The sequence below is a fragment of the Ranitomeya variabilis genome, chromosome 1, assembly GCF_051348905.1.
Source record: "Ranitomeya variabilis isolate aRanVar5 chromosome 1, aRanVar5.hap1, whole genome shotgun sequence".
Lineage (NCBI taxonomy): Eukaryota > Metazoa > Chordata > Amphibia > Anura > Dendrobatidae > Ranitomeya > Ranitomeya variabilis.
Window position 1 is genome coordinate 770,327,949 of NC_135232.1, and position 15,556 is coordinate 770,343,504.

Consider the following 15,556-nt stretch of genomic DNA (forward strand, 5'->3'; position numbering starts at 1 on the left):
CCGCACTGGGGTGAACAATCTGTCATTGGCCACTCTAAGCTGAATGTGCCAGCTCTGGTCAGATTGCAAATGCTAAGCAGCTTGAGGCTTGGCGAGTTTCTTTTTTTTTTTTTTTGGTGGGGGGGTTATCAAAGCTTTCCCTTACAATTTTATATCTCTTGAAAAGACCCGCTGTGGTGCTAGTTGTCCGTCAATGGCCACTCTAAGCTGAATGTGCCTGCCCTCGTCAGATCGCAAACGCTAAGCAGCTTGAGGCTGGGCAAGTACCGGCATGGGAGACTGGCTGGGAATCCCCAGTACCGTTGACTTGCTATTTTGTTTTTCTCAAAGCTTTCCCTTACGATTGTTTTCATCTTGAAAAGACTAGCAGACGCGAAAGCAATCGGTCAATGGCCACACTAAGCTGAATGTGCCTGCACTCGTCAGATCGCAAATGCTAAGCAGCTTGAGGCTAGGCAAGTACCAGCATGGGAGACTGGCTGGGAATCCCTGGTACCGTTGACTTGGTTTTTTCGTTTTGATCCAAGCTTTCCCTGACGATTGTATTCCTCTTGAAAAGAGCCGCACTGGTGTGAACAATCTGTCATTGGCCACTCTAAGCTGAATGTGCCATCTCTGGTCAGATCGCAAATGCTAAGCAGCTTGAGGCTGGGCAAGTTTCTTTTTTTTTTTGGGGGGGGGGTTTATCAAAGCTTTCCCTTACAATTTTATATCTCTTGAAAAGACCCGCTGTGGTGCTAGTTGTCCGTCAATGGCCACTCTAAGCTGAATGTGCCTGCCCTCGTCAGATCGCAAACGCTAAGCAGCTTGAGGCTGGGCAAGTACCGGCATGGGAGACTAGCTGGGAATCCCCGGTACCGTTGACTTACTATTTTGCTTTTCTCAAAGCTTTCCCTTACGATTGTTTTCATCTTGAAAAGACTAGCAGACGCGAAAGCAATCGGTCAATGGCCACACTAAGCTGAATGTGCCTGCCCTCGTCAGATCGCAAATGCTAAGCAGCTTGAGGCTAGGCAAGTACCAGCATGGGAGACTGGCTGGGAATCCCTGGTACCGTTGACTTGGTTTTTTCGTTTTGATCCAAGCTTTCCCTGACGATTGTATTCCTCTTGAAAAGAGCCGCACTGGTGTGAACAATCTGTCATTGGCCACTCGAAGCTGAATGTGCTAGCTCTGGTGAGATCGCAAATGCTAAGCAGCTTGAGGCTGGGCAAGTTTCTTTTTTTTTTTTTTTTTGGGGGGGGGGTTTATCAAAGCTTTCCCTTACAATTTTATATCTCTTGAAAAGACCCGCTGTGGTGCTAGTTGTCCGTCAATGGCCACTCTAAGCTGAATGTGCCTGCCCTCGTCAAATCGCAGACGCTAAGCAGCTTGAGGCTGGGCAAGTACCGGCATGGGAGACTGGCTGGGAATCCCCGGTACCGTTGACTTGCTATTTTGATTTTCTCAAAGCTTTCCCTTACGATTGTTTTCATCTTGAAAAGACTAGCAGACGCGAAAGCAATCGGTCAATGTCCACACTAAGCTGAATGTGCCTGCCCTCGTCAGATCACAAATGCTAAGCAGCTTGAGGCTAGGCAAGTACCAGCATGGGAGACTGGCTGGGAATCCCTGGTACCGTTGACTTGGTTTTTTCGTTTTGATCCAAGCTTTCCCTGACGATTGTATTCCTCTTGAAAAGAACCGCACTGGTGTGAACAATCTGTCATTGGCCACTCTAAGCTGAATGTGTCAGCTCTGGTCAGATCGCAAATGCTAAGCAGCTTGAGGCTGGGCAAGTTTCTTTTTTTTTTTTGGGGGGGGGGGGTTATCAAAGCTTTCCCTTACAATTTTATATCTCTTGAAAAGACCCGCTGTGGTGCTAGTTGTCCGTCAATGGCCACTCTAAGCTGAATGTGCCTGCCCTCGTCAAATCGCAAACGCTAAGCAGCTTGAGGCTGGGCGAGTACCGGCATGGGAGACTGGCTGGGAATCCCCGGTACCGTTGACATGCTATTTTGTTTTTCTCAAAGCTTTCCCTTACGATTGTTTTCATCTTGAAAAGACTAGCAGACGCGAAAGCAATTGGTCAATGGCCACACTAAGCTGAATGTGCCTGCCCTTGTCAGATCGCAAATGCTAAGCAGCTTGAGGCTAGGCAAGTACCAGCTTGGGAGACTGGCTGGGAATCCCTGGTACCGTTGACTTGGTTTTTTCGTTTTGATCCAAGCTTTCCCTGACGATTGTATTCCTCTTGAAAAGAGCCGCACTGGTGTGAACAATCTGTCATTGGCCACTCTAAGCTGAATGTGCCAGCTCTGGTCAGATCGCAAATGCTAAGCAGCTTGAGGCTGGGCAAGTTTCTTTTTTTTTTTGGGGGGGGGGGGTTATCAAAGCTTTCCCTTACAATTTTAAATCTCTTGAAAAGACCCGCTGTGGTGCTGGTTGTCCGTCAATGGCCACTCTAAGCTGAATGTGCCTGCCCTCATCAGATCGCAAACGCTAAGCAGCTTGAGGCTGGGCAAGTACCAGCATGGGAGACTGGCTGGGAATCCCTGGTACCGTTGACTTAGTTTTTTCGTTTTGATCCAAGCTTTCCCTGACGATTGTATTCCTCTTGAAAAGAGCCGCACTGGAGTGAACAATCTGTCATTGGCCACTCTAAGCTGAATGTGCCAGCTCTGGTCAGATCGCAAATGCTAAGCAGCTTGAGGCTGGGCAAGTTTCTTTTTTTTTTTTTTTGGGGGGGGGGTTTATCAAAGCTTTCCCTTACAATTTTATATCTCTTGAAAAGACCCGCTGTGGTGCTAGTTGTCCGTCAATGGCCACTCTAAGCTGAATGTCCCTGCCCTCGTCAGATCGCAAATGCTAAGCAGCTTGAGGTTGGGCAAGTACCGGCATGGGAGACTGGCTGGGAATCCCCGGTACCATTGACTTGCTATTTTGTTTTTCTCAAAGCTTTCCCTTACGATTGTTTTCATCTTGAAAAGACTAGCAGACGCAAAAGCAATCGGTCAATGGCCACACTAAGCTGAATGTGCCTGCCCTCGTCAGATCGCAAATGCTAAGCAGCTTGAGGCTAGGCAAGTACCAGCATGGGAGACTGGCTGGGAATCCCTGGTACCGTTGACTTGGTTTTTTCGTTGTGATCCAAGCTTTCCCTGACGATTGTATTCCTCTTGAAAAGAGCCGCACTGGTGTGAACAATCTGTCATTGGCCAGTCTAAGCTGAATGTGCCATCTCTGGTTAGATCGCAAATGCTAAGCAGCTTGAGGCTGGGCAAGTTTCTTTTTTTTTTTTTTTTTTGGGGGGGGGGAGTTATCAAAGCTTTCCCTTACAATTTTATATCTCTTGAAAAGACCCGCTGTGGTGCTTGTTGTCCGTCAATGGCCACTCTAAGCTGAATGTGCCTGCCCTCGTCAGATCGCAAATGCTCAGCAGCTTGAGGTTGGGCAAGTACCGGCATGGGAGACTGGCTGGGAATCCCCGGTACCGTTGACTTGCTATTTTGTTTTTCTCAAAGCTTTCCCTTACGATTGTTTTCATCTTGAAAAGACTAGCAGACGCGAAAGCAATCGGTCAATGGCCACACTAAGCTGAATGTGCCTGCCCTCGTCAGATCGCAAATGCTAAGCAGCTTGAGGCTAGGCAAGTACCAGCATGGGAGACTGGCTGGGAATCCCTGGTACCGTTGACTTGGTTTTTTCGTTTTGATCCAAGCTTTCCCTGACGATTGTATTCCTCTTGAAAAGAGCCGCACTGGTTTGAACAATCTGTCATTGGCCACTCGAAGCTGAATGTGCCAGCTCTGGTCAGATCGTAAATGCTAAGCAGCTTGAGGCTGGGCAAGTTTCTTTTTTTTTTTTTTTTTGGGGAGGGGTTTATCAAAGCTTTCCCTTACAATTTTATATCTCTTGAAAAGACCCGCTGTGGTGCTAGTTGTCCGTCAATGGCCACTCTAAGCTGAATGTGCCTGCCCTCGTCAGATCGCAAACACTAAGCAGCTTGAGGCTGGGCAAGTACCGGCATGGGAGACTGGCTGGGAATCCCCGGTACCGTTGACTTGCTATTTTGTTTTTCTCAAAGCTTTCCCTTACGATTTTTTTCATCTTGAAAAGACTAGCAGACGCAAAAGCAATCGGTCAATGGCCACACTAAGCTGAATGTGCCTGCCCTCGTCAGATTGCAAATGCTAAGCAGCTTGAGGCTAGGCAAGTACCAGCATGGGAGACTGGCTGGGAATCCCTGGTACCGTTGACTTGGTTTTTTCGTTTTGATCCAAGCTTTCCCTGACGATTGTATTCCTCTTGAAAAGAGCCACACTGGTGTGAACAATTTGTCATTGGCCACTCTAAGCTGAATGTGCCAACTCTGGTCAGATCGCAAATGCTAAGCAGCTTGAGGCTGAGCAAGTTTCTTTTTTTTTTTTTTTTGGGGGGGGGGGGTTTATCAAAGCTTTCCCTTACAATTTTATATCTCTTGAAAAGACCCGCTGTGGTGCTAGTTGTCCGTCAATGGCCACTCTAAGCTGAATGTGCCTGCCCTCGTCAGATCGCAAACGCTAAGCAGCTTGAGGCTGGGCAAGTACCGGCATGGGAGACTGGCTGAGAATCCCCGGTACCGTTGACTTGCTATTTTGTTTTTCTCAAAGCTTTCCCTTACGATTGTTTTCATCTTGAAAAGACTAGCAGACGCGAAAGCAATTGGTCAATGGCCACACTAAGCTGAATGTGCCTGCCCTCGTCAGATCGCAAATGCTAAGCAGCTTGAGGCTAGGCAAGTACCAGCATGGGAGACTGGCTGGGAATCCCTGGTACCGTTGACTTGGTTTTTTCGTTTTGATCCAAGCTTTCCCTGACGATTGTATTCCTCTTGAAAAGAGCCGCACTGGTGTGACCAATCTGTCATTGGCCACTCTAAGCTGAATGTGCCAGCTCTGGTCAAATCGCAAATGCTAAGCAGCTTGAGGCTGGGCAAGTTTCTTTTTTTTTTTTGGGGGGGGGGTTTATCAAAGCTTTCCCTTACAATTTTATATCTCTTGAAAAGACCCGCTGTGGTGCTAGTTGTCCGTCAATGGCCACTCTAAGCTGAATGTGCCTGCCCTCGTCAAATCGCAAACGCTAAGCAGCTTGAGGCTGGGCAAGTACCGGCATGGGAGACTGGCTGGGAATCCCCGGTACTGTTGACTTGCTATTTTGCTGTTCTCAAAGCTTTCCCTTACGATTGTTTTCATCTTGAAAAGACTAGCAGACGCAAAGGCAATCGGTCAATCGCCACACTAAGCTGAATGTGCCTGCCCTCGTCAGATCGCAAATGCTAAGCAGCTTGAGGCTAGGCAAGTACCAGCATGGGAGACTGGCTGGGAATCCCTGGTACCGTTGACTTGGTTTTTTCGTTTTGATCCAAGCTTTCCCTGACGATTGTATTCCTCTTGAAAAGAGCCGCACTGGTGTGAACAATCTGTCATTGGCCACTCTAAGCTGAATGTGCCAGCTCTGGTCAGATCGCAAATGCTAAGCAGCTTGAGGCTGGGCAAGTTTCTTTTTTTTTTTTGGGGGGGGGGGGTTTATCAAAGCTTTCCCTTACAATTTTATATCTCTTGAAAAGACCCGCTGTGGTGCTAGTTGTCCGTCAATGGCCACTCTAAGCTGAATGTGCCTGCCCTCGTCAAATCGCAAACGCTAAGCAGCTTGAGGCTGGGCAAGTACCGGCATGGGTGACTGGCTGGGAATCCCCGGTATCGTTGACTTGCTATTTTGTTTTTCTCAAAGCTTTCCCTTACGATTGTTTTCATCTTGAAAAGACTAGCAGACGCAAAAGCAATTGGTCAATGGCCACTCTAAGCTGAATGTGCCTGCCCTCGTCAGATCGCGAATGCTAAGCAGCTTGAGGCTAGGCAAGTACCAGCATGGGAGACTGGTTGGGAATCCCTGGTACCGTTGACTTGGTTTTTTCGTTTTGATCCAAGCTTTCCCTGACGATTGTATTCCTCTTGAAAAGAGCCGCACTGGTGTGAGCAATCTGTCATTGGCCACTCTAAGCTGAATGTGCCAGCTCTGGTCAGATCGCAAATGCTAAGCAGCTTGATGCTGGGCAAGTTTCTTTTTTTTTTTGGGGGGGGGGTTTTATCAAAGCTTTCCCTTACAATTTTAAATCTCTTGAAAAGACCTGCTGTGGTGCTAGTTGTCCGTCAATGGCCACTCTAAGCTGAATGTGCCTGCCCTCGTCAGATCGCAAACGATAAGCAGCTTGAGGCTGGGCAAGTACCAGCATGGGAGACTGGCTGGGAATCCCTGGTACCGTTGACTTGTTTTTTTCGTTTTGATCCAAGCTTTCCCTGACGATTGTATTCCTCTTGAAAAGAGCCGCACTGGAGTGAACAATCTGTCATTGGCCACTCTAAGCTGAATGTGCCATCTCTGGTCAGATTGCAAATGCTAAGCAGCTTGAGGCTTGACGAGTTTCTTTTTTTTTTTTTTTTGGGGGGGGGGGGTTATCAAAGCTTTCCCTTACAATTTTATATCTCTTGAAAAGACCCGCTGTGGTGCTAGTTGTCCGTCAATGGCCACTCTAAGCTGAATGTGCCTGCCCTCGTCAGATCGCAAACGCTAAGCAGCTTGAGGCTGGGCAAGTACCGGCATGGGAGACTGGCTGGGAATCCCCGGTACCGTTGACTTGCTATTTTGTTTTTCTCAAAGCTTTCCCTTACGATTGTTTTCATCTTGAAAAGACTAGCAGACGCGAAAGCAACCGGTCAATGGCCACACTAAGCTGAATGTGCCTGCCCTCGTCAGATCGCAAATGCTAAGCAGCTTGAGGCTAGGCAAGTACCAGCATGGGAGACTGGCTGGGAATCCCTGGTACCGTTGACTTGGTTTTTTCGTTTTGATCCAAGCTTTCCCTGACGATTGTATTCCTCTTGAAAAGAGCCGCACTGGTGTGACCAATCTGTCATTGGCCACTCTAAGCTGAATGTGCCAGCTCTGGTCAGATCGCAAATGCTAAGCAGCTTGAGGCTGGGCAAGTTTCTTTTTTTTTTTTGGGGGGGGGGGTTTATCAAAGCTTTCCCTTACAATTTTATATCTCTTGAAAAGACCCGCTGTGGTGCTAGTTGTCCGTCAATGGCCACTCTAAGCTGAATGTGCCTGCCCTCGTCAAATCGCAAACGCTAAGCAGCTTGAGGCTGGGCAAGTACCGGCATGGGTGACTGGCTGGGAATCCCCGGTACCGTTGACATGATATTTTGTTTTTCTCAAAGCTTTCCCTTACGATTGTTTTCATCTTGAAAAGACTAGCAGACGCGAAAGCAATCGGTCAATGGCCACACTAAGCTGAATGTGCCTGCTCTCGTCAGATCGCAAATGCTAAGCAGCTTGAGGCTAGGCAAGTACCAGCATGGGAGACTGGCTGGGAATCCCTGGTACCGTTGACTTGGTTTTTTCGTTTTGATCCAAGCTTTCCCTGACGATTGTATTCCTCTTGAAAAGAGCCGCACTGGTGTGAACAATTTGTCATTGGCCACTCTAAGCTGAATGTGCCAGCTCTGGTCAGATCGCAAATGCTAAGCAGCTTGAGGCTGGGCAAGTTTCTTTTTTTTTTTTTGGGGGGGGGGGGGGTTATCAAAGCTTTCCCTTACAATTTTATATCTCTTGAAAAGACCCGCTGTGGTGCTAGTTGTCCGTCAATGGCCACTCTAAGCTGAATGTGCCTGCCCTCGTCAGATCGCAAACGCTAAGCAGCTTGAGGCTGGGCAAGTACCGGTATGGGAGACTGGCTGGAAATCCCCGGTACCGTTGACTTGCTATTTTGTTTTTCTCAAAGCTTTCCCTTACGATTGTTTTCATTTGAAAAGACTAGCAGACGCAAAAGCAATCGGTCAATGGCCACACTAAGCTGAATGTGCCTGCCCTCGTCAGATCGCAAATGCTAAGCAGCTTGAGGCTAGGCAAGTACCAGCATGGGAGACTGGCTGGGAATCCCTGGTACCGTTGACTTGGTTTTTTCGTTTTGATCCAAGCTTTCCCTGACGATTGTATTCCTCTTGAAAAGAGCCGCACTGGTGTGAGCAATCTGTCATTGGCCACTCTAAGCTGAATGTGCCAGCTCTGGTCAGATCGCAAATGCTAAGCAGCTTGAGGCTGGGCAAGTTTCTTTTTTTTTTGGGGGGGGGGGTTTATCAAAGCTTTCCCTTACAATTTTATATCTCTTGAAAAGACCCGCTGTGGTGCTAGTTGTCCGTCAATGGCCACTCTAAGCTGAATGTGCCTGCCCTCGTCAGGTCGCAAACGCTAAGCAGCTTGAGGCTGGGCAAGTACCGGCATGGGAGACTGGCTGGGAATCCCCGGTACCGTTGACTTGCTATTTTGTTTTTCTCAAAGCTTTCCCTTACGATTGTTTTCATCTTGAAAAGACTAGCAGACGCGAAAGCAATCGGTCAATGGCCACACTAAGCTGAATGTGCCTGCCCTCGTCAGATCGCAAATGCTAAGCAGCTTGAGGCTAGGCAAGTACCAGCATGGGAGACTGGCTGGGAATCCCTGGTACCGTTGACTTGGTTTTTTCGTTTTGATCCAAGCTTTCCCTGACGATTGTATTCCTCTTGAAAAGAGCCGCACTGGTGTGAACAATCTGTCATTGGCCACTCTAAGCTGAATGTGCCAGCTCTGGTCAGATTGCAAATGCTAAGCAGCTTGAGGCTGGGCAAGTTTTGTTTTTTTTTTGGGGGGGGGGGTTTATCAAAGCTTTCCCTTACAATTTTATATCTCTTGAAAAGACCCGCTGTGGTGCTAGTTGTCCGTCAATGGCCACTCTAAGCTGAATGTGCCTGCCCTCGTCAGATCGCAAACGCTAAGCAGCTTGAGGCTGGGCAAGTACCGGCATGGGAGACTGGCTGGGAATCCCCGGTACCGTTGACTTGCTATTATGTTTTTCTCAAAGCTTTCCCTTACGATTGTTTTAATCTTGAAAAGACTAGCAGACGCGAAAGCAATCGGTCAATGGCCACACTAAGCTGAATGTGCCTTCTCTCGTCAGATCGCAAATGCTAAGCAGCTTGAGGCTAGGCAAGTACCAGCATGGGAGACTGGCTGGGAATCCCTGGTACCGTTGACTTGGTTTTTTCGTTTTGATCCAAGCTTTCCCTGACGATTGTATTCCGCTTGAAAAGAGCCGCACTAGTGTGAACAATCTGTCATTGGCCACTCTAAGCTGAATGTGCCAGCTCTGGTCAGATTGCAAATGCTAAGCAGATTGCAAATGCTAAGCAGCTTGAGGCTTGGCGAGTTTCTTTTTTTTTTTTGTGGGGGGGGGGTTTATCAAAGCTTTCCCTTACAATTTTATATCTCTTGAAAAGACCCGCTGTGGTGCTAGTTGTCCGTCAATGGCCACTCTAAGCTGAATGTGCCTGCCCTCGTCAGATCGCAAACGCTAAGCATCTTGAGGCTGGGCAAGTACCGGCATGGGAGACTGGCTGGGAATCCCCGGTACCGTTGACTTGCTATTTTGTTTTTCTCAAAGCTTTCCCTTACGATTGTTTTCATCTTGAAAAGACTAGCAGACGCGAAAGCAATCGGTCAATGGCCACACTAAGCTGAATGTGCCTGCCCTCGTCAGATCGCAAATGCTAAGCAGCTTGAGGCTAGGCAAGTACCAGCATGGGAGACAGGCTGGGAATCCCTGGTACCGTCGACTTGGTTTTTTCGTTTTGATCCAAGCTTTCCCTGACGATTGTATTCCTCTTGAAAAGAGCCGCACTGGTGTGAACAATCTGTCATTGGCCACTCTAAGCTGAATGTGCCTGCCCTTGTCAGATTGCAAATGCTAAGCAGCTTGAGGCTGGGCAAGTACCAGCATGGGAGACTGGCTGGGAATCCCTGGTACCGTTGACTTGGTTTTTTCGTTTTGATCCAAGCTTTCCCTGACGATTGTATTCCTCTTGAAAAGAGCCGCACTGGTGTGAACAATCTGTCATTGGCCACTCGAAGCTGAATGTGCCAGCTCTGGTCAGATCGCAATGCTAAGCAGCATGAGGCTGGGCAAGTTTCTTTTTTTTTGGGGGGGGGGTTTATCAAAGCTTTCCCTTACAATTTAAAATCTCTTGAAAAGACCCGCTGTGGTGCTAGTTGTCCGTCAATGGCCACTCTAAGCTAAATGTGCCTGCCCTCGTCAGATCGCAAACGCTAAGCAGCTTGAGGCTGGGCAAGTACCAGCATGGGAGACTGGCTGGGAATCCCTGGTACCGTTGACTTGGTTTATTCGTTTTGATCCAAGCTTTCCCTGACGATTGTATTCCTCTTGAAAAGAGCCGCACTGGAGTGAACAATCTGTCATTGGCCACTCTAAGCTGAATGTGCCTGCCCTCGTCAGATCGCAAATGCTAAGCAGCTTGAGGTTGGGCAAGTACCGGCATGGGAGACTGGCTGGGAATCCCCGGTACCGTTGACTTGCTATTTTGTTTTTCTCAAAGCTTTCCCTTACGATTGTTTTCATCTTGAAAAGACTAGCAGACGCGAAAGCAATCGGTCAATGGCCACACTAAGCTGAATGTGCCTGCCCTCGTCAGATCGCAAATGCTAAGCAGCTTGAGGCTAGGCAAGTACCAGCATGGGAGACTGGCTGGGAATCCCTGGTACCGTTGACTTGGTTTTTTCGTTTTGATCCAAGCTTTCCCTGACGATTGTATTCCTCTTGAAAAGAGCCGCACTGGTGTGAACAATCTGTCATTGGCCACTCTAAGCTGAATGTGCCAGCTCTGGTCAGATTGCAAATGCTAAGCAGATTGCAAATGCTAAGCAGCTTGAGGCTTGGCGAGTTTCTTTTTTTTTTTTTTTGGGGGGGGGGGTGTTTATCAAAGCTTTCCCTTACAATTTTATATCTCTTGAAAAGACCCGCTGTGGTGCTAGTTGTCTGTCAATGGCCACTCTAAGCTGAATGTGCCTGCCCTCGTCAGATCGCCAACGCTAAGCAGCTTGAGGCTGGGCAAGTACCGGCATGGGAGACTGGCTGGGAATCCCCGGTACCGTTGACTTGCTATTTTGTTTTTCTCAAAGCTTTCCCTTACGATTGTTTTCATCTTGAAAAGACTAGCAGACGCGAAAGCAATCGGTCAATGGCCACACTAAGCTGAATGTGCCTGCCCTCGTCAGATCGCAAATGCTAAGCAGCTTGAGGCTAGGCAAGTACCAGCATGGGAGACTGGCTGGGAATCCCTGGTACCGTTGACTTGGTTTTTTCGTTTTGATCCAAGCTTTCCCTGACGATTGTATTCCTCTTGAAAAGAGCCGCACTGGTGTGCACAATCTGTCATTGGCCACTCTCAGCTGAATGTGCCAGCTCTGGTCAGATCGCAAATGCTAAGCAGCTTGAGGCTGGGCAAGTGTCTTTTTTTTTTTTTTTTTTTTTGGGGGGGGGGGGGGGTTATCAAAGCTTTCCCTTACAATTTTATATCTCTTGAAAAGACCCGCTGTGGTGCTAGTTGTCCGTCAATGGCCACTCTAAGCTGAATGTGCCTGCCCTCGTCAAATCGCAAACGCTAAGCAGCTTGAGGCTGGGCAAGTACCGGCATGGGAGACTGGCTGGGAATCCCCGGTACCGTTGACTTGCTATTTTGTTTTTCTCAAAGCTTTCCCTTACGATTGTTTTCATCTTGAAAAGACTAGCAGACGCGAAAGCAATTGGTCAATGGCCACACTAAGCTGAATGTGCCTGCCCTCGTCAGATCGCAAATGCTAAGCAGCTTGAGGCTAGGCAAGTACCAGCATGGGAGACTGGCTGGGAATCCTTGGTACCGTTGACTTGGTTTTTTCGTTTTGATCCAAGCTTTCCCTGACGATTGTATTCCTCTTGAAAAGAGCCGCACTGGTGTGAACAATCTGTCATTGGCCACTCTAAGCTGAATGTGCCAGCTCTGGTCAGATCGCAAATGCTAAGCAGCTTGAGGCTGGGCAAGTTTCTTTTTTTTTTTTTTTTTTTGGGGGGGGGTTTTATCAAAGCTTTCCCTTACAATTTTATATCTCTTGAAAAGACCCGCTGTGGTGCTAGTTGTCTGTCAATGGCCACTCTAAGCTGAATGTGCCTGCCCTCGTCAGATCGCAAACGCTAAGCAGCTTGAGGCTGGGCAAGTACCGGCATGGGAGACTGGCTGGGAATCCCCGGTACCGTTGACTTGCTATTTTGTTTTTCTCAAAGCTTTCCCTTACGATTGTTTTCATCTTGAAAAGACTAGCAAACCCGAAAGCAGCTTGAGGCTAGGCAAGTACCAGCATGGGAGACTGGCTGGGAATCCCTGGTACCGTTGACTTGGTTTTTTCGTTTTGATCCAAGCTTTCCCTTACGATTGTATTCCTCTTGAAAAGAGCCGCACTGTTGTGAACAATCTGTCATTGGCCACTCTAAGCTGAATGTGCCAGCTCTGGTCAGATTGCAAATGCTAAGCAGCTTGAGGCTTGGCGAGTTTCCTTTTTTTTTTTTCTTGGGGGGTGGGGGTTTATCAAAGCTTTCCCTTACAATTTTATATCTCTTGAAAAGACCCGCTGTGGTGCTAGTTGTCCGTCAATGGCCACTCTAAGCTGAATGTGCCTGCCCTCGTCAGATCGCAAACGCTAAGCAGCTTGAGACTGGGCAAGTACCGGCATGGGAGACTGGCTGTGAATCCCCGGTACCATTGACTTGCTATTTTGTTTTTCTCAAAGCTTTCCCTTACGATTGTTTTCATCTTGAAAAGACTAGCAGACGCGAAAGCAATCGGTCAATGGCCACACTAAGCTGAATGTGCCTACCCTCGTCAGATCGCAAATGCTAAGCAGCTTGAGGCTAGGCAAGTACCAGCATGGGAGACTGGCTGGGAGTCCCTGGTACCGTTGACTTGGTTTTTTCGTTTTGATCCAAGCTTTCCCTGACGATTGTATTCCTCTTGAAAAGAGCCGCACTGGTGTGAACAATCTGTCATTGGCCACTCGAAGCTGAATGTGCCAGCTCTGGTCAAATCGCAAATGCTAAGCAGCTTGAGGCTGGGCAAGTTTCTTTTTTTTTTTTTTTTTTTTTTTGGGGGGGGGGTTATCAAAGCTTTCCCTTACAATTTTATATCTCTTGAAAAGACCCGCTGTGGCGCTAGTTATCCGTCAATGGCCACTCTAAGCTGAATGTGCCTGCCCTCGTCAAATCGCAAACGCTAAGCAGCTTGAGGCTGGGCAAGTACCGGCATGGCAGACTGGCTGGGAATCCCAGGTACCGTTGACTTGCTATTTTGCTTTTCTCAAAGCTTTCCCTTACGATTGTTTTCATCTTGAAAAGACTAGCAGACGCGAAAGCAATCGGTCAATGGCCACACTAAGCTGAATGTGCCTGCCCTCGTCAGATCGCAAATGCTAAGCAGCTTGAGGCTAGGCAAGTACCAGCATGGGAGACTGGCTGGGAATCCCTGGTACTGTTGACTTGGTTTTTTCGTTTTGATCCAAGCTTTCCCTGACGATTGTATTCCTCTTGAAAAGAGCCGCACTGGTGTGAACAATCTGTCATTGGCCACTCGAAGCTGAATGTGCCAGCTCTGGTCAGATCGCAAATGCTAAGCAGCTTGAGGCTGGGCAAGTTTCTTTTTTTTTTTTTTTTTGGGGGGGGGTTTATCAAAGCTTTCCCTTACAATTTTATATCTCTTGAAAAGACCCGCTGTGGTGCTAGTTTTCCGTCAATGGCCACTCTAAGCTGAATGTGCCTGCCCTCGTCAAATCGCAAACGCTAAGCAGCTTGAGGCTGGGCAAGTACCGGCATGGGAGACTGGCTGGGAATCCCCGGTACCGTTGACTTGCTATTTTGTTTTTCTCAAAGCTTTCCCTTACGATTGTTTTCATCTTGAAAAGACTAGCAGACGCGAAAGCAATTGGTCAATGGCCACGCTAAGCTGAATGTGCCTGCCCTCGTCAGATCGCAAATGCTAAGCAGCTTGAGGCTAGGCAAGTACCAGCATGGGAGACTGGCTGGGAATCCCTGGTACCGTTGACTTGGTTTTTTCGTTTTGATCCAAGCTTTCCCTGACGATTGTATTCCTCTTGAAAAGAGCCGCACTGGTGTGAACAATCTGTCATTGGCCACTCTAAGCTGAATGTGCCAGCTCTGGTCAGATCGCAAATGCTAAGCAGCTTGAGGCTGGGCAAGTTTCTTTTTTTTTTTTGGGGGGGGGGGTTTTATCAAAGCTTTCCCTTACAATTTTAAATCTCTTGAAAAGACCCGCTGTGGTGCTAGTTGTCCGTAAATGGACACTCTAAGCTGAATGTGCCTGCCCTCGTCAGATCGCAAACGCTAAGCAGCTTGAGGCTGGGCAAGTACCAGCATGGGAGACTGGCTGGGAATCCCTGGTACCGTTGACTTGCTTTTTTCGTTTTGATCCAAGCTTTCCCTGACGATTGTATACCTCTTGAAAAGAGCCGCACTGGTGTGAACAATCTGTCAATGGCCACTCTAAGCTGAATGTGCCAGCTCTGGTCAGATCGCAAATGCTAAGCAGCTTGAGGCTGGGCAAGTTTCTTTTTTTTTTTTTTTTTGGGGGGGGGGGTTTATCAAAGCTTTCCCTTACAATTTTATATCTCTTGAAAAGACCCGCTGTGGTGCTAGTTGTCCATCAATGGCCACTCTAAGCTGAATGTGCCTGCCCTCGTCAGATCGCAAATGCTAAGCAGTTTGAGGCTAGGCAAGTACCAGCATGGGAGACTGGCTGGGAATCCCTGGTACCGTTGACTTGGTTTTTTCGTTTTGATCCAAGCTTTCCCTGACGATTGTATTCCTCTTGAAAAGAGCCGCACTGGTGTGAACAATCTGTCATTGGCCACTCTAAGCTGAATGTGCCAGCTCTGGTGAGATCGCAAATGCTAAGCAGCTTGAGGCTGGACAAGTTTCTATTTTTTTTTTTTTGGGGGGGGGGGTTTATCAAAGCTTTCCCTTACAATTTTATATCTCTTGAAAAGACCCGCTGTGGTGCTAGTTGTCCGTCAATGGCCACTCTAAGCTGAATGTGCCTGCCCTCGTCAGATCGCAAACGCTAAGCAGCTTGAGGCTGGGCAAGTACCGGCATGGGAGACTGGCTGGGAATCCCCGGTACCGTTGACTTGCTATTTTGTTTTTCTCAAAGCTTTCCCTTACGATTGTTTTCATCTTGAAAAGACTAGCAGACGCGAAAGCAATCGGTCAATGGCCACACTAAACTGAATGTGCCTGCCCTCGTCAGATCGCAAATGCTAAGCAGTTTGAGGCTAGGCAAGTACCAGCATGGGAGACTGGCTGGGAATCCCTGGTACCGTTGACTTGGTTTTTTCGTTTTGATCTAAGCTTTCCCTGACGATTGTATTCCTCTTGAAAAGAGCCGCACTGGTGTGAACAATCTGTCATTGGCCACTCTAAGCTGAATGTGCCAGCTCTGGTTAGATCGCAAATTTTAAGCAGCTTGAGGCTGGGCAAGTTTCTATTTTTTTTTTTTTTTTTTGGGGGGGGGGGTTTATCAAAGCTTTCCCTTACAATTTTATATCTCTTGAAAAGACCCGCTGCGGTGCTAGCTGTCCATCAATGGCCACTCTAAGCTGAATGTGCCTG

At 48.0% G+C, this 15,556-nt stretch overlaps 30 pseudogenes; all 30 read left to right on the forward strand.

Annotated features, from left to right (window-relative positions):
- The first annotated feature begins 189 nt into the window (after positions 1-189).
- On the forward strand, positions 190-308 carry LOC143798531 (5S ribosomal RNA; annotated as a pseudogene).
- Positions 309-385: 77 nt separating this feature from the next.
- LOC143800997 (5S ribosomal RNA) lies at positions 386-504 on the forward strand (annotated as a pseudogene).
- A 243-nt stretch (positions 505-747) lies between these two features.
- On the forward strand, positions 748-866 carry LOC143798825 (5S ribosomal RNA; annotated as a pseudogene).
- A 77-nt stretch (positions 867-943) lies between these two features.
- LOC143798268 (5S ribosomal RNA) lies at positions 944-1,062 on the forward strand (annotated as a pseudogene).
- A 1,005-nt stretch (positions 1,063-2,067) lies between these two features.
- On the forward strand, positions 2,068-2,186 carry LOC143800758 (5S ribosomal RNA; annotated as a pseudogene).
- Positions 2,187-2,430: 244 nt separating this feature from the next.
- Positions 2,431-2,549, forward strand: LOC143798436 (5S ribosomal RNA; annotated as a pseudogene).
- A 443-nt stretch (positions 2,550-2,992) lies between these two features.
- LOC143798281 (5S ribosomal RNA) lies at positions 2,993-3,111 on the forward strand (annotated as a pseudogene).
- Positions 3,112-3,558: 447 nt separating this feature from the next.
- On the forward strand, positions 3,559-3,677 carry LOC143798292 (5S ribosomal RNA; annotated as a pseudogene).
- A 248-nt stretch (positions 3,678-3,925) lies between these two features.
- Positions 3,926-4,044, forward strand: LOC143798828 (5S ribosomal RNA; annotated as a pseudogene).
- Positions 4,045-4,121: 77 nt separating this feature from the next.
- On the forward strand, positions 4,122-4,240 carry LOC143798864 (5S ribosomal RNA; annotated as a pseudogene).
- Positions 4,241-4,686: 446 nt separating this feature from the next.
- LOC143798303 (5S ribosomal RNA) lies at positions 4,687-4,805 on the forward strand (annotated as a pseudogene).
- Positions 4,806-5,245: 440 nt separating this feature from the next.
- LOC143800586 (5S ribosomal RNA) lies at positions 5,246-5,364 on the forward strand (annotated as a pseudogene).
- Positions 5,365-5,806: 442 nt separating this feature from the next.
- LOC143800715 (5S ribosomal RNA) lies at positions 5,807-5,925 on the forward strand (annotated as a pseudogene).
- Positions 5,926-6,169: 244 nt separating this feature from the next.
- LOC143800536 (5S ribosomal RNA) lies at positions 6,170-6,288 on the forward strand (annotated as a pseudogene).
- A 249-nt stretch (positions 6,289-6,537) lies between these two features.
- Positions 6,538-6,656, forward strand: LOC143798946 (5S ribosomal RNA; annotated as a pseudogene).
- Positions 6,657-6,733: 77 nt separating this feature from the next.
- Positions 6,734-6,852, forward strand: LOC143798315 (5S ribosomal RNA; annotated as a pseudogene).
- A 441-nt stretch (positions 6,853-7,293) lies between these two features.
- LOC143798333 (5S ribosomal RNA) lies at positions 7,294-7,412 on the forward strand (annotated as a pseudogene).
- Positions 7,413-7,855: 443 nt separating this feature from the next.
- Positions 7,856-7,974, forward strand: LOC143798327 (5S ribosomal RNA; annotated as a pseudogene).
- Positions 7,975-8,217: 243 nt separating this feature from the next.
- LOC143798443 (5S ribosomal RNA) lies at positions 8,218-8,336 on the forward strand (annotated as a pseudogene).
- A 77-nt stretch (positions 8,337-8,413) lies between these two features.
- Positions 8,414-8,532, forward strand: LOC143798339 (5S ribosomal RNA; annotated as a pseudogene).
- Positions 8,533-8,776: 244 nt separating this feature from the next.
- On the forward strand, positions 8,777-8,895 carry LOC143799035 (5S ribosomal RNA; annotated as a pseudogene).
- Positions 8,896-8,972: 77 nt separating this feature from the next.
- LOC143798589 (5S ribosomal RNA) lies at positions 8,973-9,091 on the forward strand (annotated as a pseudogene).
- Positions 9,092-10,500: 1,409 nt separating this feature from the next.
- On the forward strand, positions 10,501-10,619 carry LOC143798350 (5S ribosomal RNA; annotated as a pseudogene).
- Positions 10,620-11,083: 464 nt separating this feature from the next.
- Positions 11,084-11,202, forward strand: LOC143798361 (5S ribosomal RNA; annotated as a pseudogene).
- A 453-nt stretch (positions 11,203-11,655) lies between these two features.
- LOC143798592 (5S ribosomal RNA) lies at positions 11,656-11,774 on the forward strand (annotated as a pseudogene).
- Positions 11,775-12,025: 251 nt separating this feature from the next.
- LOC143799036 (5S ribosomal RNA) lies at positions 12,026-12,144 on the forward strand (annotated as a pseudogene).
- A 1,149-nt stretch (positions 12,145-13,293) lies between these two features.
- Positions 13,294-13,412, forward strand: LOC143797960 (5S ribosomal RNA; annotated as a pseudogene).
- Positions 13,413-13,856: 444 nt separating this feature from the next.
- LOC143798557 (5S ribosomal RNA) lies at positions 13,857-13,975 on the forward strand (annotated as a pseudogene).
- Positions 13,976-14,957: 982 nt separating this feature from the next.
- Positions 14,958-15,076, forward strand: LOC143799038 (5S ribosomal RNA; annotated as a pseudogene).
- A 77-nt stretch (positions 15,077-15,153) lies between these two features.
- Positions 15,154-15,272, forward strand: LOC143797943 (5S ribosomal RNA; annotated as a pseudogene).
- The last annotated feature ends 284 nt before the right edge of the window (positions 15,273-15,556 follow it).